We start from the raw sequence: 26,867 nt of genomic DNA, 5'->3' as shown, positions 1-26,867 counted from the left end.
TTTCATGTAAGGGAGGAAAAGAATTCAGTTATAAGATGGAAAGCTATTGCTTTAAGAAAAATGTCAAGAGAAGATAGAGAGGTCAAAGCTGCATTTATTAAAAACTATTAAAAATTAGATGACTTATTAAGTTCTTAAGAAAAATATTCACTGATTATGATAAGGCTTAAGTTACCAACAGACTGGATACTAATTTTGCTTATTTGTCCATCTAATTAAAACAGTAAAATAATGAATCAAATATCTCAAGTAATAAACTCTTACTTATTTGGGGGCAACGTGAATTAATGATAGAAATTAAAAGAGCACTCAATTCCCATCCTTCTTTGTATAATATATAAGAAGTTATGTAAATGGAAGTCACAGCCCATGGCAAAAATAAAATAATGATTAATCTCAAAACCAGAATCTGGAAAGAATAGACACTGACAATTTAAAAAAAAAATAGTTCAATTCAGGAAAACCTATTGAGGTACGTGCAGGAGACAACAGGAGCACTGCTCAGCACTGCTGCTCTGAGTCGTTCTGAGTTCATATGTTCTAAATTCTTCCTCGAACCCTGCCCACTGTACTAACTGTTAGGAACTTAGTTCAACCGGCACATCCGCACGGATCCTCAGGCCTCAGTTTCCCATCCTGTCAACGGTGCCCAGTGTCAGAGACAAAGGTCAATTCTCAGTGGCAGAACATCCGGAGAAGCCAGGAGAAGTTGTGGGTGTATAAAAATGAGTCTTTATTGCAGAAGCCAGTGGTCACATAGTCATCAGACAAGACAATTCTTCACAGCAATTCCATATAGGCAGGCAGACACCAGCTGGTAAACAGATACATCTTTTTCACAAAGCAGCATTAGTCTCTGTATTCACAGCTATTATCTGAGCAGCCTTACGCTGCCTTTAAACTCAGTGCCTCACACTGTAGAGGTACCTAAGCTTTCTGGCTCAGCAGCTTCTACTGTCTCTCCTGCCCAACACACTGGCTGGTCTCTGTAGCCTCACATAGTAACTGCCTCTGAGCTTCACTCTCCCAACATGGTAGCTATCTATATCTGAGCTCCTTATGAACTCTTAGTCTTACATCATGACAGTAGCTGCTCCGTCTCAGCTCTCTAGCCTCTCCTGCACACATAGGAGCTACATTCTCTGTGCCTACTGCCTCTGCTTCTCTGAGCTCTCTTCTTCTGCTCTGCCCAGTTGCTCTCTCTAGCCTCTCTCTGGCCAGTAACCTGTATATTACTCCAGAGACAAAGAAGGCTAGTTGCCAACAGTGACGCCAATCGTTTGAGTTACAGAAGGGCAGAGTGTACCATGTGACCTTTCACCTGCTCAGTACCGTAGCCTGATTATGATTCTCAGGCTAAAAATCCTTTGACATCCCATTTAGGCTCGTGCCAGAACGTCCTTGAACATCCCGGTGTACGAATAACAAGGCCTCTGTGCTCTCATTGCCGTGCTTCCCACACCCATGCAAGCACAACTTCATGGCATAAGCAGACTTCACTTTATGAAAATTAGTTTAACAAAAGGTGAGCTGACACTTTGTGTTTCTCCCCAAACCTGATTTATGACCAGACTTTCTAGAACAGGAGAACTGGACTGCTTTTCTAAAACCACAGTTCCCCACATTAACTGCACAAGGTTGAGAAGGTCTCTAGGCTCTTAAGGTTTCTTACCTGAACCAAGGAACACAACAAGCGGTAGGCGTGACTAGTATTTTCTCAATTGTACCAACACCAGTACAGAGCTGCTAACAATCTAGATTCAGAGGAGAGAACTTAACTCCTTATGTTCAATAGATAACTTAAGTCATGAGGATTTTATTCTCTTGTGGTTCTCCTTGAGAATGAATCTCTCAGAATAAGACGTAAGTATCAGTACATGTAGGGGTTGCTATTTGAGGCAGCCACTTAGGCATGCCTTCTTCCTATATCTCATGTCATCACAAACTATGTTTCCAAGTTTATGAAAAGAATGGAAACCTTAGAAAACAGATAGTAAGAAAACAGAAAGGAGATTGAGGTCCTAAAAAAATAGAACCCATATGTAAGCAGGCATGATGTGGAACTGAGATAAAAAGAACCTGTGTTGAGTACATGATGAGAAGTGATATTTTTCTAATAATGAGTTAGGTCTATTCAATTAGAACTAGATGCTGGGAAAAGAGGAGACCACTTTGCTAAGACAATTGCAACCTATGAATGCCTATTTGCACATGCCTATTACACTGAACACTGCAACAGCCAAAGACTATTTATATGTGTGATATATAACTACAACCTAAGTAAGGTACAGAAAGGAGTCTGGCTGTTAAACAAATACTGTCTGAGAATTGATCTTGCTATGTCCAAGAAAAAGTAAAAATGTAAAAAGCAAAATCCATTATGTTTAGCACAAAGACAGTAACAATTTTGGAAGAATTGATATGTAAATGTGAGCACTATTTTTTTAAGGTTGATATAATGGAAAAACTCTGCAAAGTATGTCAATAAAAAAGGAAATAAAGGAACTTCACATTAAAAGAAATATAAAAAGTGATATAATAAGATTAAAAAGGTGACAAATCTGACATACTCAGATTAAAACATTGAATAAAAGTTTGTTGATATTTATACTGATAAATTTTGAACCTGAAAAAGTGAAATAATTTCCAAGAGTATATAAATGATTAAAGTTAATTTACCAAGTATAAATCAGAATGTATTGGTATTCTTATATAATATGGTCATTTATGTATCACTTTCTCTTAATTTAATGGTAGAATGATTTTTAAAGAAATAGATAATCCCTTGCCTTTGAGTCTGATCTGAAGCACAGAAAATGATAAATGTTTCACATTTATTTATGCATTCCAGTATTTTCCAGATATTCCAACTTCTAAATTATAGAGGAGAAAAAATTGTCAGACAAATCTTAACCAAGTATTGGCAATGGTACATAGGAAAATGAGTACTTTGAACCTGTTGAGAATAAATTAGGGTAAAGTTCCTACAGGGCGAATTGGAGATTTCAAAAGAAATATAGCATAGAAAAAGTATGCATATATTAAAAGAGCTAGCTATAGCCAAAACCAGTTTGGCTCAGTGGATAGAGTGTTGGTCTGCGGACTGGAGGGTCCCGGGTTCGATTCCAGTCAGGGGCATGTACATAGGTTGCGGGCACATCCCCGGTGGGGGATGTGCAGGAGGCAGCTGGTCGATGTTTCTCCCTCATCGATGTTTCTAGCTCTCTATCCCTCTCCCTTCCTCCCTGTAAATAATCAATAAAATATATTTAAAATAAAAGAGCTAGCTATGAAGATATTTACCAAATCCTATATAATAAAAGTCTAATATGCAAATTATCTCCTCTACCAGGAGTTTGAGCAGGAGTTCAACCAGGGGACCAGGTTGGCAGGCCAACCACCCAAGGCCCCTCCCCCTGGCCAGCCCTGCCTGATTGGCACTATGGGGGCGGGCCGGCCGGACCCCACCCGTGCACAAATTTGTGCACCAGGCCTCTAGTATTATTTATAAGAATGAGCAACAGAAACAATAAAAATATGGGATGATTTGATATTTGTTAAATGAATTTTTCACCATCTAAATAAGCAAAAGCATGCAGCTAATAAATTTTAAGTTGAAGGATTTTTTTAAAGGCTTTTTATTAATTTCAGAGAGAGTAAGGGAGAGGGAGAGATAAGAACATCAATGTTGAGAGAGAATCATCTATCAGTTGCCTCCTGCACACCCTCTACTGGGGATTGCAATCTGGGCATGTGCCCAGACCGGGAATCTAACCCTTACTTCCTGGTTTTTATAGGTAGACATTCAACCATGGAGTTACACTGGCTGGGTAGTTGAAGGAGTATATACATATAATATACTAGAGGCCCGGTGCATTAAATTCGTGCACTCAGGGAGGATCCCTCAGTCCAGCCTGTGCCCTCTCGCAGTCCAGGAGCCCTTGGGGGATGTCTTATTGACAGCTTACGCCCACTCCCCGTAAGCTGGCCTAAGCCGTCAGCTGGACATCCTTAGTGCAGCTGTGGAGGCGGGTGAGGCTCTGCCATTGCCGCTGCGCCCGCCAGCCACGCTGCTCGTCTTCTGGCGGAGTGTCACTCCTCCTGTGGGAGAGCATTGACCACCAGGGAGCAGCTCCTGCATTGAGCATCTGCCCCCCGGTGGTCAGTGCTTGTCATAGGGACTGGTTGTTCTGCTATCAGGCTGAAATCAGCTCTTCGACATCCCCCAAGGTGTCCTGGATTGTGAGAGGGCACAGGCCAGGTTGAGGGACCCCACTGTGCATGACTGGGACTGGGGAGGAACACAGGAGGTTGGCCATCTGGGGAGAGACCACACTAGGGCTCCAGGGTGTGTCCTGCCCGTCTTGCTCAGTCCCAATCTGCTGGACTCCAGCAACAAACTAACCTATTGGTCAGAGCTTCACCCCCTGGTGGTTAGTGCACATCATAGAGACTGGTTGACCAGTCAACTGCCCCCTGGTGGGGAGTGCCCATCATAGCAAGCAGTTGAGCAACCTTAGCATATCATTAGCATATTACGCTTTGATTGGTTAAACCACCAACTGGACGACCGGACGCTTAGCATATTAGGCTTTTATTATATAGGATATATTTATTTCAAATAATTGTTTCTTGTTGAAAGTATTACATATGTCCCTTTTTCCCCCCATTGACCCCCTCTAGCTTTCCCCCCTCCCCTGCCCCAACCCCAGGCCTTCAGCATGCTATTGTCTGTGTCCATGGGTTATGCATATATGTATACAAGGTCTTTGGTTGATTACCTCCCAAGCACCCACCCTCCCCTGCCTTCCCTCTGAGATTTTTCACTCTGCTTCATGCTTCCATGTCTCTGAATCTAATCCGTTCATCAATTCATTTTGTTACTTAGATTCCACATATGAATGAGATCATGTGATACTCATCTTTCTCTGACTGACTTATTTCACTTAGCATGATACTCTCCAGGTCCCTCCATGCTGTCTCAAAGGGTAAGAGATTCTTTGTTTTTAACAGCTGCATAGTATTCCATGTATCACAGCCTTTTTATCCACACTTGAAGGAATATTTAATGATAGGAAAATATGAAGAAAAATTTCAACATAGTTCATTATGTGAAAAAGAAATGTATAAAATTACATGTAAATATCAAATTTTTGTAAAAAAAAAAGGTGCACATGTATTGACAGAAGTAGAAACTAGACACCAAAATACCAACAATTATTGTCTCTGAGAGTTTAATTATAGGTGAGTCTTATTTCTTCTCTTTGTCATTTAAAAAATATCAAATCTTTGTATCAAATATGCAGTTTAATAATATATATTAACCAAATATATAAAAAATAGAAGTGTCTCAATCCTTAATTATAGCTTCATAGGTTACTTGAGAGTATTTAATGGTAAAACCTACTCTTGGTGATTATTTTCCTTTAGGCATTTGGCATGACTTCATCCTGAAATTTATTCTTTTTACAATGTTATTCTATTCAATATTTTGAGCAAACAGATTTTTCTATGCTATTATTAAAAAATTACTTCATTAACTGAGGATTTCTTAGCAAAAGTTGGCAAACATGTGAAATCATTAGATAGATTTGGAGTCTTTTAAAAAATTTAGACTTCTAAGCCCCTCTTATGACAATTGAGATTCATTTGCTATTAGTGTGAGACCTTGGAATTGGTATTTACATTCAGAGCTCTGGGATAGTATAATGATAAGGCATAAAAGGAAAACAATTTGGGAAAATAAAACTGTAGATTGATTTCAAAGATGTCTTCAATTATATGAGGTATATTTCAATGAAACAATCTATACATATAGAAGCCTAAGCGACCTTTATGATGGAATGACCAAAACGACCAGTTGCTATGATGCATACTGACCACGAGGGGCAGACGCTCAACACGGGAGCTGTCCCCAGCCTGCAGGCTCCGATTGCCAATGGGGCCTGCCGGCCAACCTCATGGTCCTTCCCCCTGGCTAGCAGGCCCTGATTGCCTGATCGGGGCCCAGCCCCAGGCTGGGATGGGGAACCAGGGGTGGGTGGCGGCGACTGTGGGCAGTGAGGGGAGGAGGAAGAGGTGGGAAAGTAGGGAAGCGGGGAACCTGATCAGCCCTGAGTGCTGGCCAGGCCTAGGGACCCCACCCATGCATGAATTTTGTGCACTGGGCCTCTAGTGAAACAATAAAAAAGATACACTGTAATTCTGCAGTGGGAATTAAAAAAAATAGAAATAACATGTATATATAAAGTATATACTAGTATAATATTTCAGGGGTTTAAGTGAGATATACTGATAAATTTCTTGATAGCAAGAATTGCTAAATCTTAGGATGAATTTTCTCTGGAATTCTTAGAAATTCAATACTGTTTGTTCTCTATCTGGCATAGTTAGGTACAACCTTCTTGGTGGCAGAGGGTGACCTAAAACAAACTTTAATTTATATTTTAAATTCTAAATGCTTTAGTATTTTTATTTTAGCTTTGTTGTTGTTGTTGTTAATCCTCACCAGAGGATATTTTCCATTGATTTTCTAGAGAGAGTGAAAGGGAGAGGGGGAGACACAAAGAGAGAAAACATCCATGTGAGAGAGACACACTAATTGGTTGCTTCCTGCATGCACCTAGCCAGGGCCAGGGATCGAGTCTACAACTGAGGTTCATGCCCTTGACCGGAATCAAACCTGGGACTTTTCAGTCTGAGGGCCAACACCCTATCTACTGAACCAAACTGGCTAGGGCATGTTTTAGTATTATGAATAATCTCTTAACTGCACCAATAATTTATATAGCTTTTAAAAATACTATTATAATATGTAAATATACTTTAAGTTTAGAGATATATTTGTCAATATTTTATGATGCTATAGGTCATTAAATTCAAAAATATCTTCTTGTTAATTAAATGGAATTGCCATTCAGTGCTCTCAGTATACATGATGCTAATTTAGGAAATGTTTTCTCAAGTAAACATTTCCTAGGCACACATTCTCTGGGACATATTGCATCAAGAAATCATGCATTGTATAAGTATTGGGAGAATAATCACATTTTATAGTATCCTCACATTCAGGTAGCAAAGCTTATTTGGGAACTTTTATTAATTTTTCATCATAGCGGGGCAACAAAATTTTTTCTATTATGTAAGTAATCAGAAAAGGGGGAAAATGCCTTTAAAAAGAGACAATGTCTGATGGTCTTACATTATATGGGGAGGGGAGGGAATAGAGTTTGTAACCTAACAGAAATGGGTAGGATTATGCATCACCTAAGATGAACTGTGGCTTTTCTTTAACATGAATTTAATGATAAATTTCATAATGAAGGAAACTGACACAGAGTAATGAATGAGTAGGGTTTTGTGATTCTCCATTTGTATAAAATTGAAGAGATCAATGCATTTGATTGTTGCTTTTACATTAATATTATCACTTAGGCCTGACATTTTGTTTCATTAATAACATTGGTCTGACATTCTGCACAGAGAAAAGCAATTTAATTAATGTATCTAATGTATTTTACTTGGCTACATGGAGACAACTGAATTCTTGGTAGAGATGATATTGTCACAGAGCATGGGATCCCATACAATAATTAAAAGATATTTTATGTAATAGAACTGTCTTTTAGATAGATGAATTAGATGCTTACTTCTAATCCAACCTGGTTTATATTTCACAAAACTGAATTTATAATCCTAAAAATGTTTACCTCAAACATTATCCATTTTTTCCGTCATCAAGCCTAAAATTTTGACCATCAGACTCATGCATTTGGGGACTGATTTTTAAAATATATAATTATACATTTAATATTTTATGTAAAATGACATGTTCAGTCCATCCCCAACCTGTACCCAGGAATACCACCAAAATATGCTCGGGTTCCTGAGAATGAAAAAAATAAAAAATGCTCTCTGTTTTTCTATATTTGCAAATGAGAGGCAGGGCCAACTATGTATTTACCTGAGATGCACCTGGCTGAAGAAGAGAGAGAACAAACTGTTGTAGATGGGTTGGGAGGAAAGAAATAGACAAGGATGGGACAGGATTCAGAGCCCTACCAGTACCTGGGCACCTGGGCTATTAAAGCAGAAGAAAGGGACCACCAGGAGAGGGCCCATCAGGAGAGACTGCTTCACGGATCTCCAATGCGTCCCCGTTTTGCCCAGGTGTCACTGACTCTCTCCTGGCAACAAAAATAGAGCACCATTCATAGGCTACATTAAAAAAAACCCACAAACAAACATAAAGCAAAAAACACAAATCATAAGAAAAATAAAGAACAATAACAAAAATAAACAGAACCATATTGGTTCTTCTTCACTATACTTGATCAAATTCTTGTTAAATCTAATAAAAACCATTATAATATTTCCTGCCATTTATTGGGTACCACATTTTGTATTAGAAATTATGCAAACCTTTTGCAATTAAAAAAATTATCTAAATTTTCACCAAACCTGTGCGGTAGGTTTTAAGATATTCCTCATTTTGAAGATTAAAAAAAGCAGCTAAGATTCTATAAACTGAGTGAGATGGGCCGGACACACCCTGGAGCCATATAAACAACAAACAAATCTTCTTTATGGGTTACTGAGCTTCAGTTTATAGAACTTAAGCTCAAACCCAGATAAGTCTAATTTAGCACACTTGACACCATTTTAATACCTCTCTACTTTTAAACTGTCTATGGTTATTTATTCAACAAAATGTATGAAATACCTGTAAGGTATAAGGCCTGATACATGATTCTGGATTTACAGACACAACGATATTTCCATTACTCCTACTAGCCCCTTCTAAGTTCTGGTCTGTGTTCTAAGTAGTCACTTTATTGTCACTTTTACCCAATGAGGTAACTGTCTTATTATTTTGATTTTGCAGTTGTCAAAATATAAACAGAGATGAAAACATTCTCAAGATCACATGGCAATAAATGATGCAATCCTTACTGTCAAGGGAATATCTAAGTGGGAACAAATATAAAACACATATACAAATAACTATACTAAATGCCAAATAACTAAGTGCTAAACATATCATTTGTTGATTGGATTTCACAATCTATAATATATCATTGTATTGCTTCCTATATTCAATTTTAATTGTGAGCATTCTTCATTAGGAAACATGTCTCACAGTATTTATCTCTGTATTCTCTAAGGAGTGCCAAGAATATGTTAGGCGTGAATAACTGTTTTTGGTTAATAATAATGATGGTGAAAAGAAAAAAAAAAAGGAACCCATAGGAGACTTCCTAAGGGATCAGCATTGGTGGTCTGAGATTGCAGTAAGTTTAAAAAACTGTCAGAAACACTTTCAACTGATTACTTTCAAGTTTACTTTTAAACTTTTGTTTTTAAAATTGAGGTAGTAAATTATGATGTCCACCTCCAAAATTTGTTTTGTCTTGTTTTGTTTGTTTTGTTTACAGTTTGGGAGATGAAAGCTGAACATTAGGCTGGAAAACTCAGAGAGGTCTTATGAAATGAAAATATATATGAAGAGATTAATAATAATTAGTTTTTAACCATTATTTCCCACAACAGCCACTCTTTATGACTTATCTGTATAAATGTTTCACAAACTTTGGCATAAAAGTTTATATTTATACTAGAGGCCCAGTGCATGATTGAATCATGCACGTGTAGCGTCCCCTACACGCTTTTGCTTTCAATCGCGGTGGAGCTGGGTGCCTGTCCGCTGGCGCACCAGGCCTTTCAGAAGCCTCCGGCAAGGCGAAGGCTTCTGAAAGGCCTGGTGCCTGAGCGGACAGGCACCCAGCTCCCTGCTTTTGATGGTCCGCAGCGGGACATGAGCTCGCTGCCCCAGAGGCCCCTTCTGTTCTGCAGCACAGCTATGGTGCAGACGCTGAGCTCGCGCTGCCATTGGTGACACGAGCTCAGCGTCCTGCCGGCCCAATCGGCTACCCAGGCCACCCCAAGTCCCGCCCCCTGCACCTCCCTCTGGCCCAATCGTGGGCGTAGTGGAGTGATGGTAATTTACATATTACCATTTTATTAGGTAGGATTAGTAAGACCATAATGCAATAGCAAGTAATTATGTTTTTTGCTTTGTTTTTCTTTTCTTTTTATTTTTTATAATAAATGAAAGAAAATTTAATACACAGAATATTCCATTTATGGTAGTGCAGGGTCAAATTATTAGTCTGAATGGTGAGTTGTTCTTAATTATGTAGCAAAACAAGAAGCAAAAAGAGGAAAAATGAAGGTTTTAGAATCTCGGTAAAAAAAAAAAGTGCATCTTCTACCTTCTCTCTCCAATAACAAGAAGGTGATTTCAATGATATAATATCTGAATGATCAAAATTTTAACTTTGGTTCATCCACTATAACAACCCTTAAATGAAATCAATTTCATATAAAAGTGCGATTTCTACTTTTGATGTCATGTTTTCTGTGATCCAAAAAGAGTCATATTTTCCTATTTTTTCACCTTTGAATGTAGGATTGCATTTCTGAAAGTAGAGAAAGGGAAAGAGGATTTCTAGCAGATCCAGACTACAGACAGAGACAAATTGTTTTAGTAAACTATCCTATATAATAAAAGCCTAATATGCTAAGTGTCTGGTTGACTGGTCGGCTGTTCAACCAATCAAAGCATAATATGCTAATGATATGCTAAGGCTGCTCAACCTCTCCCTATGACATGCACTGACCACCAGGGGGCAAACAGTTGACTGGTTGACCAGTCACTATGATGTGCACTGACCACCAGAGGGCAGAGCTCCGACCGGTAGGTTAGTTTGCTGCTGGGGTCCAGCCGATTGGGACTGAGTGAGATGGGCCGGACACACCCTGGAGCCCTCCCGCAGTCCCTCCCCAGCTGGCCAGCCTCTCATGTCCCTCCCTGGCGCCGATTGTGCACCAGTGGGGTCCTTCATCCTGGCCATTGCCCTCTTGCAATCCAGGATCCCTTGGGGGATGTTGAAGAGCCAGTTTCGGTCTGATCCTTCAGGCCAGGCCAAGGCACCCCACTGGTGCACGAATTTGTGCACCATGCCTCTAGTTATCTCTTTAACAGCACATGAAAGTCAATGACATGATTTGAGAATGTAATGAATGAGTAGGGTTTTGTGATTCTCCATTTGTAGAAAATTGAAGAGATCAATGCATTTGATTGTTGCTTTTACATTATCACTTAGGCATGACATTTTGTTTCATTAACCCACTCAGAATGAATAGCATTGTTAGAATTGTTATATTGAGCCTCTGGAGAATAATGAAATTTGCAATTAAATGTGATTTAAGAGATGATCTAGAAAGTGGAAACAGCCCAAAGTCACACATATACGGGAAGAGCTTGGACCACAACTCAGACATTTCTTCTAATTGTCAAGTGAATCTTAAAAATTAACTGCTCTTTTTTTCTTAAAGAATATAAATTACTGTATTGTATATCTAGTCCTTTCTTAATATCTATATAATAAGGCATATATCAGCAATTCTTGCTCTAAAATTATAAATTATAAATCTTTGCCTATTGTTTTTTCATTACTTATACATTCAATATGGTCATGGAAAAAAGGACACAATAGAGCACCCTACATTGTTGACTATAAATTAATATTTATTTTCTTTACACTATACATTGTATGAAAGAGGTGAAGGGACAGTTTTGGAAATCAAAGTGCATAAAAGGTGCAGCTTTTTCTTCAGATAAAAAAGTTACACAAAATAATTCAATATAATAAATGTGCTCTGAAATGCCATATTCTAATATATTTTCTAATTAGGTAGTTTGTTTTCTTTGCATTCCTGGGTTAGTAGTTATTCTAAAATGTGTTTCTTTAAATGTGAGTTAATGTTTTGGTAGGAGAGAAAAAATTACAAGAGGGCCCCAATATGGTACTTCTTTGTTATCTATATGATAAGTGGGAAACATTGTACTAATGGATTCAAAATAATTGATTTGCATTAAAATGTTCAAGTATAATTTACTCTAGAGATGTCTCAGTTTTTGTGTTTCCGTAAGAGTCAGCACACATATATTTTTAAAGCTCTTGGTTGAGAAATAAAAGGAAGCTTAGGCAGTATATCTGCTAGTCATTGTTGAATAACAATTAAACCTCATTTGGTAAATAACAAAGCTTTTATTTTGTCCACAAGTGTCTGAGTTTAATAGTTCTATGCAATTTTTCTTTGACACATCACAGAGAAAACGTTGGCATTCTGAAGTGTTTAATTAGGTTTGCCTTCATGACCATGAAAAAGCTAAATTGAATCAGGTTTTTATAGAAGCAAGTCACTATTGCTTCTAGAGAGCTGTAAAAATAAATAGAAATGGACACAATTTTAACAATTGATAATGCTTTGAAATTGATTATGTAAGTTAATTTAAAATAAGGGTCTATGTGCTATTGAGCAATTAAGTAAACTTTCAAGAATGTTAAACATTTGTTAGTGTACAGTATTTATCTCTAATTCCTTGATAGGGAGATAATCTAACTCATACTGGAAGAGGTAATCCCTAGAAGCACCAACTCGCCATCTTCCTCAGCTTACTATTAATGGAAGTACCTCGGTGAGAAGAAGGAATAAAACTGTGTAAGAGAAAACATTTAAAACACTGAACATCACTGATGTTGCTGCTAAAACTGAAATGGATCATTAAACTTGGCTACACAAAATCTTCATTTGGTCATGAGAGATATTCCATAATTTAATATTTTTATTTATGAATTTTGCATTCCCTCTCTTGGAAAAGTGTAAGAAACATTTTATAAAAATGCTTATGACTAAAGATAAAAATAATTATGTGAAAAAATTTTAAGCAAAATAATAAAGTTATTAATAACTCTTTTAAATCAATACTATAGAGGGAAACAATATTGACCCAAGTCCACAAGAGATCACTGTAAAAATATATGAAGGAAAGACATGAGAGCTAAAATTGGACACTGTAAATGAAGATAAATGTGAAAGAAGAGTGGCAGCAGAGTAGTGAAAGGAGTTTTTAGAGGTGAGATAGGCAGGTTTAGGAAATGTTAGGAATTAAGGGATCCATGGAAAAAGCACAGGGCTACAGACCTGCAAAGGGGACATTTCCATAGAATAAGGGAGCTGGGCATAGCAAAGGGTACATTTCCATAAATAAGGGAGCTGGGAATAGCAGAAGGTACATTTACATAGAATAAGGGAGCTGGGAATAGCAGAAGGTATAAATTTACAGAATAAAGGGAAGGAATCCCCTCATTCAGAGATGGAAGAGGAAAGCTCAAAGGGAATAAGAAAACAATAAGGGAGAAAAAGGAGGGAACCTCACATACTTCAAGTGAGGTTTAAGCTCTGAAGTTGCTATAGTGACCAAATCAGAGGGGATAGTGACCACTCAGAGGGGATATCAAGGCACAAAAAAATGCAGCCTTTATAAACCGTGGAATAAAGAGACTTAGTGGGACTCTTTCCCCCTCCCCTCATGGAAATCTGTGCTTGTTTCTCAATAAATTTCCACATTTTATTATACCACCTTTTGTCTGTGGTTTCATTCTTCGACTCCATGGGACAAGAGCCCAAGAGCCAATCCTGCCCAGAGGAACACCACACGTTCCAGTCCAGTTTTCCCATTTCAATAGTGTGAAACTGAGATTTCGATAAGTGTTATTATGTATTTAGGTGTCGTTTTGCTTAATAAATTATAGCAGTGTCTCAATCTCAGTCCTTTTGGCATTTGGTTCTAAATAATTCTTTGTGTATGGGTGAATATTTGGGGAGGGGAGTCTTACTGTCCTGCACATCATGGGGTATTTAGTACTATCTCTATCCCCTATCCATTAGATGCCACGAGTATCACCCCAGCTGTGACAACCAATATAGTTTCCATACATTTCCAAAAGTCTGCCAGGAGGCAAAATTGCCCCAGTTGAGAATCACTAAATTAAGAGTGTAGGAATAAAACAAACATTATGTAAATGACTTTTTAAAATGTATTTATATATTGAAATAATAGAAGAAAACTAACATATACTCAATGCCCACTTTGTGACAGGTACTACACTGAGTGATGTTTTAATGTCACTCAATAAGAACTCTATGTGCGTGATCTAATAACTTGGACGTATAGAGAAGAAAGTATTCAATTCACCCGAGATCACAATGCTAGTATATCCAGAAGCTAAGATTAAGAGTCTTGTAACTCACTACATAGTCCTCTCATTTCACCAACCTGTCTCTTTTTGTTTATTGAATATGATCACTTTTGACCTCATTTTGCAAGAACATGTGAAATTTTTATTGTAGAGAAAAATTAATTTTGTACTATGATTTTCAGTACTGAAAGTTATAAACCACTCATAACCATTTTAATTGGAATTGCCCTCTTCAATTCTATTTTTACATATATTTTTTTTATTTTTATCTTAGCATATTAGATTTATGTCTTAATTATGTATGTACATAATTTACCATTAGATGGCAAGCTACTTGAGGTCAGAGCATTTAATTTCCATCATTGCATCCTTCCTTTGTTTAATGCTGGACTATTCATATGATAGCCACAAGACATTTATTTCTATTGAGGACTTGAATTGTGGCCAGTGTGCATTGACAGGTACTCTCAATATTAAGTAAAAATTCTAATTTATTATATAGAAATACTACTTATTATATTGATTAGAGGCTGAAATGATAATATTTAGGGTATATGGTGTTAAATAAAATACATTTAAAATTATTTTCATTTATTTTATTTTGCTCTTCTATCCTATATAATAAAGAAAGAATATATAAATTGACTGTCACACCCCCGCACAAGATGGCCACCCCCATGTGGTTACAAGATGGCCACCACAAGATGGCTGGCAGGGGAGGGCAGTTGTGGGCAATCAGGCCAGCAGGGGAGAGCAGTTAGGGGAGACCAGGCCAGCAGGGGAGGGCAGTTGGGGGTGACCAGGCCAGCAGGAGAGGGCAGTTGGGGATGACTGGGCCTGCAGGAGAGGGAGGGCAGTTGTGGGGGACCAGGCCTACAGGGGAGGGCAATTAGGGGGGACCAGGCCAGTAGGGAAGGAGAGTTGGGGGCGACTAGGCCTGCAGGGGAGGGCAGTTAGGGGCAACCAGGCCAGCAGGGGAGGGCAGTTAGGGGCAACCAGGCCAGCAGGGGAGGGCAGTTAGGGATGACTGGGCTGGCAGGGAAGCAGTTAGACATTGATCAGGCCGGCAGGGAAGTGGTTAGGGGGTGATCAGGCTGGCAGGCAGAAGTAGTTAGGGGCAATTAGGCAGGCAAGCAGGCAGGCGAGTGATTGGGAACCAGCAGTCCCGGATTGTGAGAGGGATGTCTGACTGTCGGGGATCAGGCCTAAATCAGCAGTTGGACATCCCCCGAGTGGTCCCAGATTGGAGAGGGTGTAGGCTGAGCTGAGGGACACCCCTCTTCCCCCCCCCAGTGCATGAATTTCGTGCACCAGGCCTCTAGTATGTATGATAAAACATTTTAATTTACATATATGCCCTGCATTATATTATCAGTGTTGTATTATGAATGATGTTAGTCTAGTAATTAATTTTTAAATAACTATTAGGTTTAATGTCAACCATAAGAAACATAATTATTTTGACTTTTAATTTTATTTATAGAATGTTTTTATCATAACCTTTTAAAAGTTTAGTAACCATATGTCTGCATGTGCCTGTACATAAATAAATGTGCACACAGTGAATTCTAGCAATTGGATAATTTATGATCATAGTATGATCCTGCAATAGCTTCGTCTTATAATGACTCTGCTACATTTAATAGTTTCTTTACCAAGTAAATAATAATGTTTTTTAACCAGTGCTTATGTCGTAGGCAAACATAATTTCTTAACAGTATATTACTAGATTCAGCTTTAAATATATAGGAAAATATGCAGGAAGTTTGTCTCAAAAATGAGGTGATTTCAGAATGACCAGAATTGTACAGCTGCCTCTCCCCACCATCTCTTCAATCTGCAGGGTGATTTTGCAATTTCTTTAATATGCTATTCCTTTTGGACTTGAATTCTCATTAAAATACACTACCCTCAGGTAATATTCAAGTTTTCATCAACAATTTAAAGTGCATGAATTTAAAAACAGAGAATAAAGGGCACTTGTTGACAAATGGAGGTCAAGGAGTAGGGGATGGTCAAAGAAGTTTCAATGGAAGAATTTCAATAAATGGAAAACTAGTGATACCAGAATATGGTAGGTTATTTTTAAAATAACCTACCATAAATTATCTCCTTGTAACTGCAGATACAAATCTTACCCACCACATTGGACATCACAGATACAGAATATTTTTTTGTCATTTCAGGATGTTCTTTTAGACTGTGCTGCCTAGACCTTTCCATGTGACATCAGAGTTGTTAATCGTGATTAATCATAATAATCACCTTCAAAAATGTCCACGTCCTAGTCTCCAGAACCTGCAAATATGTCACATTATACATGGCGAAGAGGAATTAAGGTTGCAGGTGTAAGTAAATCTGGGAGACTATCTTGGATTATCTGAGTTGTCCCAGTGGAAACAAGGGTCTGTATCAGGAAGGAGGAGAAAGAGCAGACGATTAGAGGGTTGACATTACAGGGAAGAGCTGCCAAGCCTGGCTTTGGAAATGGAGGAGGAATGAAGACATGAAGCAAGAAAGGTGGGTGGCCTCTGGAAACTGCAAAAGGCAAGAAATCAGATTCTCCCCTACAGTTTCTGGGAAGGAATGTGGCCCTGCTGACAGTGAGGCCCCTGGTGGAGTTCTGACAAACAGAACTGTAAGACAGCATTTTTGTGTTGTTTTAAGCCACCCGTTTGTGGTAATTTTTTGTGGCACCAATGGAAAACTAATACAGATAGTTATCCAAAGTGATTTTACTTATTGTTCATCTAAATGCATAGACTCTATTTCATCTTCATCCAACTGGAGATAAAGGAGCAGAAGTGAGGATGGTGTAGTATTTTTCTGTATAATTGTTTCTGTTCATCTTTAGGATAAAACATAGGGAAATTATCTCATCCTTTTATCTCTAATGCCTTTTACACATTCAGATTCTGAAGGATGACAAAACTTTGATTAATGGAACACAATTAATGGGATCTCCAGTTAATTGAAAATTTGTATTCTTTTCTTTATTTAACTTAAAGAGGAAAATGATAAATGTAAAGAAACTTGGATGACAAATGCATGCCCCCCCCAAAAAAAACAAAACAAAACAAAAACACAAATAAAAAATGTTCTGGGGAAAGAATCTATACAATTCAATTTATATTTTTCTTTTTTTAAATATATTTCATTGATTTTTTTACAGAGAGGAAGGGAGAGGGGGAGAGAGAAACATCAATGAGAGCGAAACATCAATCAGCTGCCTCCTGCACACCCCCTAATGGGGATGTGCCTGCAACCAAGGTACATGCCCTTGACCAGAATCGAACTAGGGACCCTTGAGTCTACAGGTCGATGCTCTATCCACTGAGCCAAACCAGTTAGGGCCAATTTATATTTTTAGAAATGAAATCATTAGTAAAACATTTATTTTCAGGGTTCTGTGTAACATCCTTAACATTTAGTGGGGAATGTAATAATCATTAATGTAAAGAGTTTCGAAGTAGAAAATACTTCATGTATGAGAGCTTATAATAAAGTTTATTTTAAAAAATTACAAATGCTGGTCTCTCAAATCCCTTCAAAAACAACAATTTACCGTTAAGATATTTCTAAAAAAGAAAAAAGTTAAATGTATTTAAATTCTCATTTCATCTACTAGCCTGTCAAACTTTGTAAGTCAAATATTTACCATATTTTCCGGAGTATAAGACGACTGGGCGTATAAGACGACCCCCAACTTTTCCAGTTAAAATATAGAGTTTGGGATATACCCACCCTATAAGATGACACCCGGCGTATAAGACGACCCTCAACTTTTGAGAAGATTTTCCTGGGTTAAAAAGTCATCTTATACACCGGAAAATGCAGTATTTATCCTATTTCTTTCATTTCACAGCTAAAACGATCATTTTCTTAGGATCTTGGAGATGCACGAATTTCTATGATCCTGTATGTAATATTTAAACTTCTATGCTTTGAAATTTCCAAAGGTATCATCATAACCTTTCAACATTCAAGCTTATGCTTTAAATGACACAAAACCTAGTATATCTGAATATACTACATTTTTTTTGACAAAGATATATATTTATCAAAATTCTTTGTTTTTCTTACCTTTGGGGTTTATTCTTTTCCCTTCACCTTAAATGCAGAAAAAAATGTAGTAAAAGTGGATTATATCTGAATTTAACATTGGTTCTACAAATAATAAATTAAAAAAACACACTAATATGTTGAATTGTAATTGTTCCAACTAAATAGGTTTTTAGAAAATGGATTTTATGCAAGAGAAGTTTAATTTTGTAAACTTTAAAATGTACAATTAACTAAACCCTGTCATCTAGGTTTATTAATTTCCAGGCATTTCTAAATGGCCTTTTTAAAGAAAAGAAAATATCCCTCACATAGTTTAATGGATTTTTATCATACTTCTTCTAGCCTAAGCTTCAATGTGAACAGCTTGATTTGAATGAAAATACTTTACTTTGACAACTGCTTAACGTTATTCATACTATGGTATTATTCTGTACATTGTATTCTAATTAATTAAATTTTCACCTCATGATGGTAAAGAACTTTTAATATCTTCTGAAATATCTGGGGGTACCATTAGAATTCACATCTTTGGATTAGTAATAGCTATACTTAGTACATTTAGTACCATCGCCTTTCATCCATTGACAGTCCAAAAATGGCTTTTCCACTTTATTTTATTACACCATTGTTATTGCTGACACAGAAATGGCTTCATCGCACTTATAGAAAGGACAATATATACTGTCACCCTCTTCTCTTACTTTTTATTTTGTTTTTTGTTAATCCTCACCCAAGTACATTTTTTTTCCATTGCTTTTTAGAGAGTGGAAAGGAGGGAAGGAGGTAGAGAGAGAGAGAGAGAGAAGCATCAATGTGGGAGAGACACATTGACTGGTTACCTCCTCCCACACGGTCCCGCCCGACCAGTTGGGAATTGAGCCTGTAACTGAGGTACCTTCCCTTGACCAGAATAGAACCCAGAACACTTCAGTCTGTAGGCCCGGCCTCTAACCACTGAGCAACCAGCTAGGCTTTTCTTCCTCTTTCAAACCATTAGCATCTCTTTGAGTATCTGCCCACTTATTTCATCCCAACTAGCCAGCAGCCAGCTTTTCTGCCCTTCTGGTGCAGTTTCCCAGACTCTCCTCCTGCAATCCTCCACTGTGTCCCCACTGCTCTCAGGCACCTCCTGTTTAAGAGAGGTTCTCTGAGATTGGCCAACTCTGCTCCAGCACTTTATAAATGCATGGCCACTCCTCACCTCTTTTCCACATGCTATCTCCTTTCTTTGCACAAGGGATCTTTTCACTCTATGCCTAATTATGCTCCCTCCTTCCTACCTAATAAAAGAGTAATATGCAAATTGACTATACCTTCACTATACCCATAAGCCACGCCCACCAGCCAATCAGGAGCAAATATGCAAATAAACCCAACCAAGATGGCTGCAGCCACAGAGAGCAGGAGGGAGGCTTGGGTTTCCCCGGCAATAGAGGAAGACAAGCTTTCCACCTGCCCTTGATGGCTTAGGCCTCCATTCAAGGCTACAGAGTTTCAATTATAGAAGGTAAACAAATCCAAACAGAAATGGTGGCAGCCACGGAGCTGGAAAGAGCAGGATGCAAGGGTTGCCCCCGGCAATGGAGGAAGCTAACCTTCTGCAGCCCTGGCCAGCCCAGGCCTCCGCTTAAGGCTACAAAGTTTCAATTATATTAGATACATAAGTCCCAACAGAAATGGCTGCATCCACTGAGCGAGCAGAAGGCGTGTCTCCACTCTAGGATACAAACTTTCAATTGTAGAAGGTAAATAAATTCCAGATACCAAGGCCTCCGCTTGGGTTTCCAGGGGGCATGGCTGGCCTGCAAACCACCACAGGCCCTTCGCTCAGGCCACCCCATGCCCCAAGGGAACCCCCACCCTGAGTCAGGACACCCTACAGGGCAAACCAGCTAGCCCCCACCTGTGCACCAGGCCTTTATCCTATCTAATAAAAGAGTAATATGCAGATTGACCATCACTCCAACACACAAGATGGCTGCCCACATGTGGTCAAATATCCTGCCCCCATGTGGACACAAGATGGCCACCACAAGATGGCCAGCAGGGGAGGGCAGTTGAGAGGGACTAGGCCTGCAAAGGAGGGCAGTTTGAGGCGATCAACCCTGCAGAGGAGGGCAGTTAGGGGTGACCAGGCCGGCAGAGGAGGGAAGTTGGGGGCAAACAGGCTGGCAGGGGAGCAGTTAGGAATCAATCAGGCTGGCAGCAGAGTGCTTAGGGGGTGATCAGGCTGGCAGGCAGAAGCGGTTAGGGGCAATCAGAAAGGCAGGCAAGTGAGCAGTTAGGAGCCAGCAGTCCTGGATTGTGAAAGGGATGTCTGGTGCCATCGGGCCTAAACGGGCAGTCGGACATCTCTCGAGGGGTCCCAGATTGGAGAGGGTGCAGGCTGGGCTGAGGGATAACCCCCTCCATGCATAAATTTCGTGCACCGGGCCTCTAGTCTATAAATAATTCCCTTTACCATGTACACTTGTACTTTTTCCATCACACCATTCCTTTCTTTTCTGGTCTTTGGGATCACTATCCCTAACATTGATTCTGAATTATTTGCTTTTCCTCCGATATTTTTCTCATGCATCTCTTCCTTTGCAAGTGGCATTTGTCTTTTGCCTAAAATCACCTCTGCTATCCAGATTCATTTATCTGAAACAAGAACCTAAGCACAAATGTCCTTGTTTCTGTTAGGCTTTCTCTGACTATTCACCAAGAGGGAGGTATTATTATGGCTCCTGGGAAGCCATGAATGGAGCACTTAGCTCTGAAAATGGAAACTGTAGATTCCCATTGTTCACTTTCCTTCCAAGTCCCCACTTGTCTATTCATCTTTATAACATCTCTCCCCTGCACTGTACAAAATCCCCAGTAGAAACTCAATAACTCTTTATCCTATATAATAAAAGCCTAATATGCTAAGTGTCTGGTCAGACATTCAACCAATCAAAGCATAATATGCTAATGATATGCTAAGGCCGCTCAACTGCTTGCTATGAGGTGCACTGACCACCAGGGGGCAGACAGTCAACCAGTCAACTAGATGACCAGTCACTATGATGTGCACTGACCACCAGGGGGCAGACGCTCCAAACAGTAGGCTAGCTTGCTGCTGGGGTCTGGCCAATTGGGACTGAGCCAGATGAGCTGGACACGCCCTGGAGCCCTCCCACAGTCCCTCCCTGGCTGGCCAATCTCTTGTGTCCCTCCCCGGCCCTGATTGTGCACCAGTGGGGTCCCTCGGCCTGGGACACAGTGGAGGATTGCAATCCTCTCGCAATCCAGGATCCCTAGGGGGATGTTGGAGAGCTGGTTTCAGCCCGATCCTGCAGGCCAGGTCGCGGAATCCCATTGGTGCACAAATTCATGCACTGGGCCTCTAGTAAATAAATGAATGAGGACATTCAGGAAAATGAATGAATGTACTCCACAAACATCCATGTTTGTGGAAGGCCATGTGACATCCCTGGCATGGTCATTCCACTATCATTGATCTTATAAAATCTTGGCCACAACTTTAGCTTAGATATTAATAGTTAGAGGGTAAAAAATAAAAAATAAGACAAGTTACTTACTAAACAATTACAGTGAAGCTTCCTAAGTTCCAACACTAATTAGCTACAGACTGATTAAAAAAACACAACTCTTGTAAAGAACTTAAAATGTATTTTTCATATGTTCTAAAATGCCACAATTAATATACATTAAATATAAAACAACTACTTAATAATAGCCACTTAACCATTTGTCAGGCAAAGTGTGATACAGTCTGAATTATATTTTTAAGAAAAAATATTCTTTGAATGGTACTATCTAAAACAGACTACTCTAAAAACCAGAATACTTTGTACAATTGGATAAGATACCCACATATAAATGTAATCAGTCCAGAGGGGGTCCTTTAATTGTATAGCTGATTTCGGTATAAATGTATATTATAAATATTTAAGATATAAAATGCCAGTTCTTCCTCACGGAGCTTCTGATGGTGACTTCTAAATAGTGTAACTACAAGAATTATGTGACCTGAGCCAAGTCTCTGTTGTCTTGATATTCAAGTTCTGACACTTTTCTAAGTGTATGTTTCTGTCTTACTCTTTTCCCAATGTGTCTAAATTAACTAATATTCTATTTCCCCCACTGCCTTTAGGGGTAGGATAATATGTTACTAAGATAGTTATTTTCAATATTCGTTGGCCTCTGCACCTGAAAAAAATGCTCCAACTTGTCATTAGAATCACCTTTTCCGAGGTTTTGCAAAATGTTGTCTATCGACTTAACTTTCTAGCCCGAAGTTTGTGTTTATGCCCCTGCAGATCCTTCAGTCCTGAGATTCTTTATCTGTCCACTGATGTTCTCTGCCATTTCTCAGTGAGAAATCTCACAGTGGAGGCGGCAGGATATCATACTCACTACCTTTTTTGATGTCTCTAATCTTTCTCCACGGTGCTCTCTGACATGAATCGTTCTCCAGAGCAGATATATTAAATACGTCCTTTGTACACTGGAATACTACAAACTCAATGGGTCCCACTTCTGGCAATTTCCATATCATCTATACACACCATTCATATACCACTTACAACAGTTTTCAGTGGATCGAGTCTATTCTGTTAAAAAACTTTCATATATGCAGAACATTGTTATCTCTGATAGGACTTAGCCATAATTAGTTTGGTATTGTTTAGAGCAGTTCCATTCAATTAAAGTCCCTGCTGCCTGTGCTATGAAACACGCTGAGTCACATTGTTCAGCAGACACACCAGGGAGGGATCCTACTGTTTATGCACCCCAGGCTCATAAACGGGTAGCATACATTGAGTATTTCTCACACACACACACACACACACACACACACACACACACATTTCCTGCATGTAAAAGGTACAAAAACTGTGATCAGACAAATTAATTTGGCCAGTGTTTAATTGGCAGACTAAAATTAGAATGCAAATATGTCAAACCCCAGATCACATTTTTAAAAATTTAGTATTATTTTATTTTTATTTTTCAGCTATACCTTAGTGCCTCAAGTAACCAGAACAGAAAAGGTTTAAGATAAATGCACAATTAAATTAAGTAGAGTAAAATCCAGCCTGCATGGATAGTGAGAGAATTCTGAGGAGACCAGACAGATGCTCTTGAGAGAGCTGGAATTGACCGGGCTTTAAACCACAGTTATAAACTACAGATGGGTGGGGTAAAGGGCATGCATAATTTCAACAAGAGAGATGAGCATAATCAAAGGCCCAAAAGAAGGAATATGAAGTTCCCTGTGTGAGGTAAGCTTCAGATATAACATGTAACCTACTTGGAGTGATGCACAAGGTATACTATACTGCTTGACAATTAGTCTGCATTCAACAATGCGTAGTGTGCCACAAGTGAGAAGTTAATTCAGTGTCTATGGGATTTTTAAAATCCCATTGTTTTAATCATTTATTGAGCTTCTGTTAATCTCAGACATGAATCTAGGTCTATTGAATATAATATGTACATTGTACTTGCTTTTCAAAATAGCATTCCAAATAATAAACAAACCAACAAAAACCAAACAGTCAAAGAGACGTATTAATTATAGGGTAGATGATGTTGTCTCAGGTCTCAGATTTAGGCAGATGACTGGAAGTCACTCTGCTAGCACAGGGATGTTTAACCTGAGCTCCACCCTCCCCTGGTTTAAGGCTTCAGTCTCTGGGCATAAGTGTTTGGATTTAATTTCTGCATCCTTGTAAAATGGAACTAATAAGACATCACAGGGTTGGAGGATATGAAGTCATCACATATGTACGAGGGACATGACACCTACCATGTGCTCCACACGTCCTTGCTGGTTCCTTTCCCTCTTGGATGGTATGCGGAGTGTAATGTTCTAAAGAGAAACGTAGGCATTCAGGGAACAAATGTTCAGTGTAGGCTTGAAGTATTATATAAGATTTTGTGGAATTACAATAAAATTTTCTGATTTTATTTTTAGGCTTTGAAGGACATATGAAGGTAAAGTTAAAGAACAAGTGTGTATGCATGAGTGTGTATGTGAGAGTATGTGAATGTGTGTGCAGCAGTCTGTTGATACATCAACACAGCAGGGCAGCAAAAGGAGACCATTACTGACCAGGTGGGTGCCACAGATCGATGGTGATATATGCAGTGTATCACATGCCAAAGTTGAAAAGTTTGCCTGGTGGTTGCTTTGGGGTACACACACACACACACACACACACACACACACACACACACACTATTCTCTATCACTGCTTCAAGGGCAATTCTCACATGGTTCATAAGTATCCGTGACACAAATCATTCTATTACTCCCACATCAGAGCATCATTTAGCGACTTCAGTAACAGAATAGCTAGCTATATGTGGCAGATTGAAGTAAAAAAAAAGTAAATTTCATAATTTTTAGCCAGATGTGCTAAGTTTTTACATTAGATAAATTTTATTTCTTTAGTCTTTCTCTGAACATTAGAAATGCCATCATCACCTTTGAAAAGGTTACACTGATTTTAAATTAGTCAAGAATGAAAAAAGTGTAATTACTCTAGGGTGTCTTTTGAAAACTGCATTTATCTCCCAACATTTTTAAACACTTGAAACAGTAATCTGCAATGATAGGATGAAGGTTTTTGTCTATTTTTGATGCTCACAGAAAATCAATTAGAAATGATAGAAATTTCTAGTATATTTGACCTGTATATATATCTGTAACTTCTTCAAATGGGTATACATTAATCCAATAGTATATAGGAAAACAATTTTAAATCTTTTAACACACACATTTATGTTAGCAAAACTATTATTTGTAATAAAAGTAAAAACATGCCTCTTATTAATACATTTGTTAATAGATCCTCCTCATTTACTGGTTAGCCCAAGTTGATTATTAAACTTATTGATACAATATTCACTGTAGAATTTTGTTTGTTGGCTTTTAATGCTTTGATTTCTGTTCTTGAAAAACATACTGTGAAATGTGTTTCATACTTTGGAAATACAAGTTCAACCAGTGCTTTGTATACATCAGATATACTTTATTTTCTTTATATATTAATGTGATTTAATGTAAAATTCAAGGATTTGAATCCTTTTTGCATGTATTTTTGTTCATATACTGTCATTTCAACATTAGGAAACTAGCAGTTTAAATCTAAAAATTGCTATTCTTCCCTATGTTCCAAAGTAGAAAAAAAATGTTCAGGGAAGTCACATATGATTAAAGCTTAAACGAACATTGCTCACGATGAGCTGTGTGCTCTCCTAAATACACTCATTGTCATACATAAACAGTCACATTCTCATCCTGCTATTTCTGGGTTAAATGAAGACTCCATTATCTTATCATATTAGAAACTCTAAAATATGGATTTGACACAATTTCACTGATAGGAAGTATTAAAATAATCCAGCTTATTGTCAAATACATACATCCTCTGCTTTCTCACTAAAAAAGAACTTACAGAATTGGGGAGAAAGAAGATACTTTCATTTCCAAGTCCTACTGTTTCCCATTCGGACTCCAATACATAGTGAGGATACTGAACTATCCGTATTACTTCTGTATATATCCATAGAGAACAATAGCATAAGTGGAATTCTATAGTATGTAAACTTCTGGTATTTTTTTGTTGTTGTTTTACTCAGCAAAATACCCTTGAGTTCTATCCAAGTTAGTGCATGTCTCAATAATGAGTTTTCTTGTTTAGTAGAACTTTTTTATCTATGTACTAGAGGCGGGGGCACAAAATTCATGCCCGGGGATGGGGGGAGGGGGTGTACCTCAGCCCAGCCTGCACCCTCTCCAATCTGGGATCCCTCTCACAATCCAGGACTGCTGGCTCCCAACTGCTCGCCTGCCTGCCTTCCTGATTGCCCCTAACTGCTTCTGCCTGCCAGCCTGATCACCCCCTAACCACTCCTCTGCCATCCTGATTGATGCCTAACTGCTCCCCTGCCAGCCTGTTTGCCCCTAACTGCCCTCCCCTGCAGGCCTGATCACCCCCAACTGCCCTCCCCTGCAGGCCTGGTCACCCCTAACTGCCCTCCCTTAGAGGCCTGGGTCCCCCCCAACTGCCCTCCCCTGCAGGCTTGATCGCCCCCAACTGCCCTCCCTTGCAAGCCTGTTCCTTCCCAACTGTCCTCCCCTGCTGGCCATCTTGTGGCGGCCATCTTGTGTCCACATGGGGGCAGCCATCTTTGACCACATGGGGGCAGCCATCTTGTGTGTTGGAGTGATGGTAAATTTGCATATTACTCTTTTATTAGATAGGACTAGTAGCCCATTTGCAGGAAGAATCCTGCAAGGTGCTGCTGCAGCTGCTTGCGCTGCCGCTGCTGCCACCATTGTGGCTGCCGCGCCTGCACCTGAGTGCCACTGCTGCCTGCCCTGCTCCATCCTACTCTGCCCCGCCCCGCCCGGGCTTTCCCTCTGGCAGCCACCTTGCTTTCTGCTTTTCCTCCCTCTTTCTTCTAAGTTGTCTTCAGTCTTCACGCCTCCCTCCCTCAGCGTATGCAAATTAACCGCCATCTTTGTTGGGTAATTTTCATACTCGCCCTGATTGGCTGGTGGGCGTGGCTTGGGTGTAGCGAAGGTGTGGTCAATTTGCATATTACTATTTTATTAGGTAGGATGGTGTTTTGCATGTATCTCAGTCCCTCCAAAGACTCTGAGGGGACCCTTCTATGCTTCCTCCAGATTCT

Source organism: Cnephaeus nilssonii, assembly GCF_951640355.1.
Source record: "Cnephaeus nilssonii genome assembly, chromosome: 11".
In the NCBI taxonomy this organism is placed as follows: domain Eukaryota; kingdom Metazoa; phylum Chordata; class Mammalia; order Chiroptera; family Vespertilionidae; genus Cnephaeus; species Cnephaeus nilssonii.
This window is presented reverse-complemented; position numbering follows the sequence as displayed.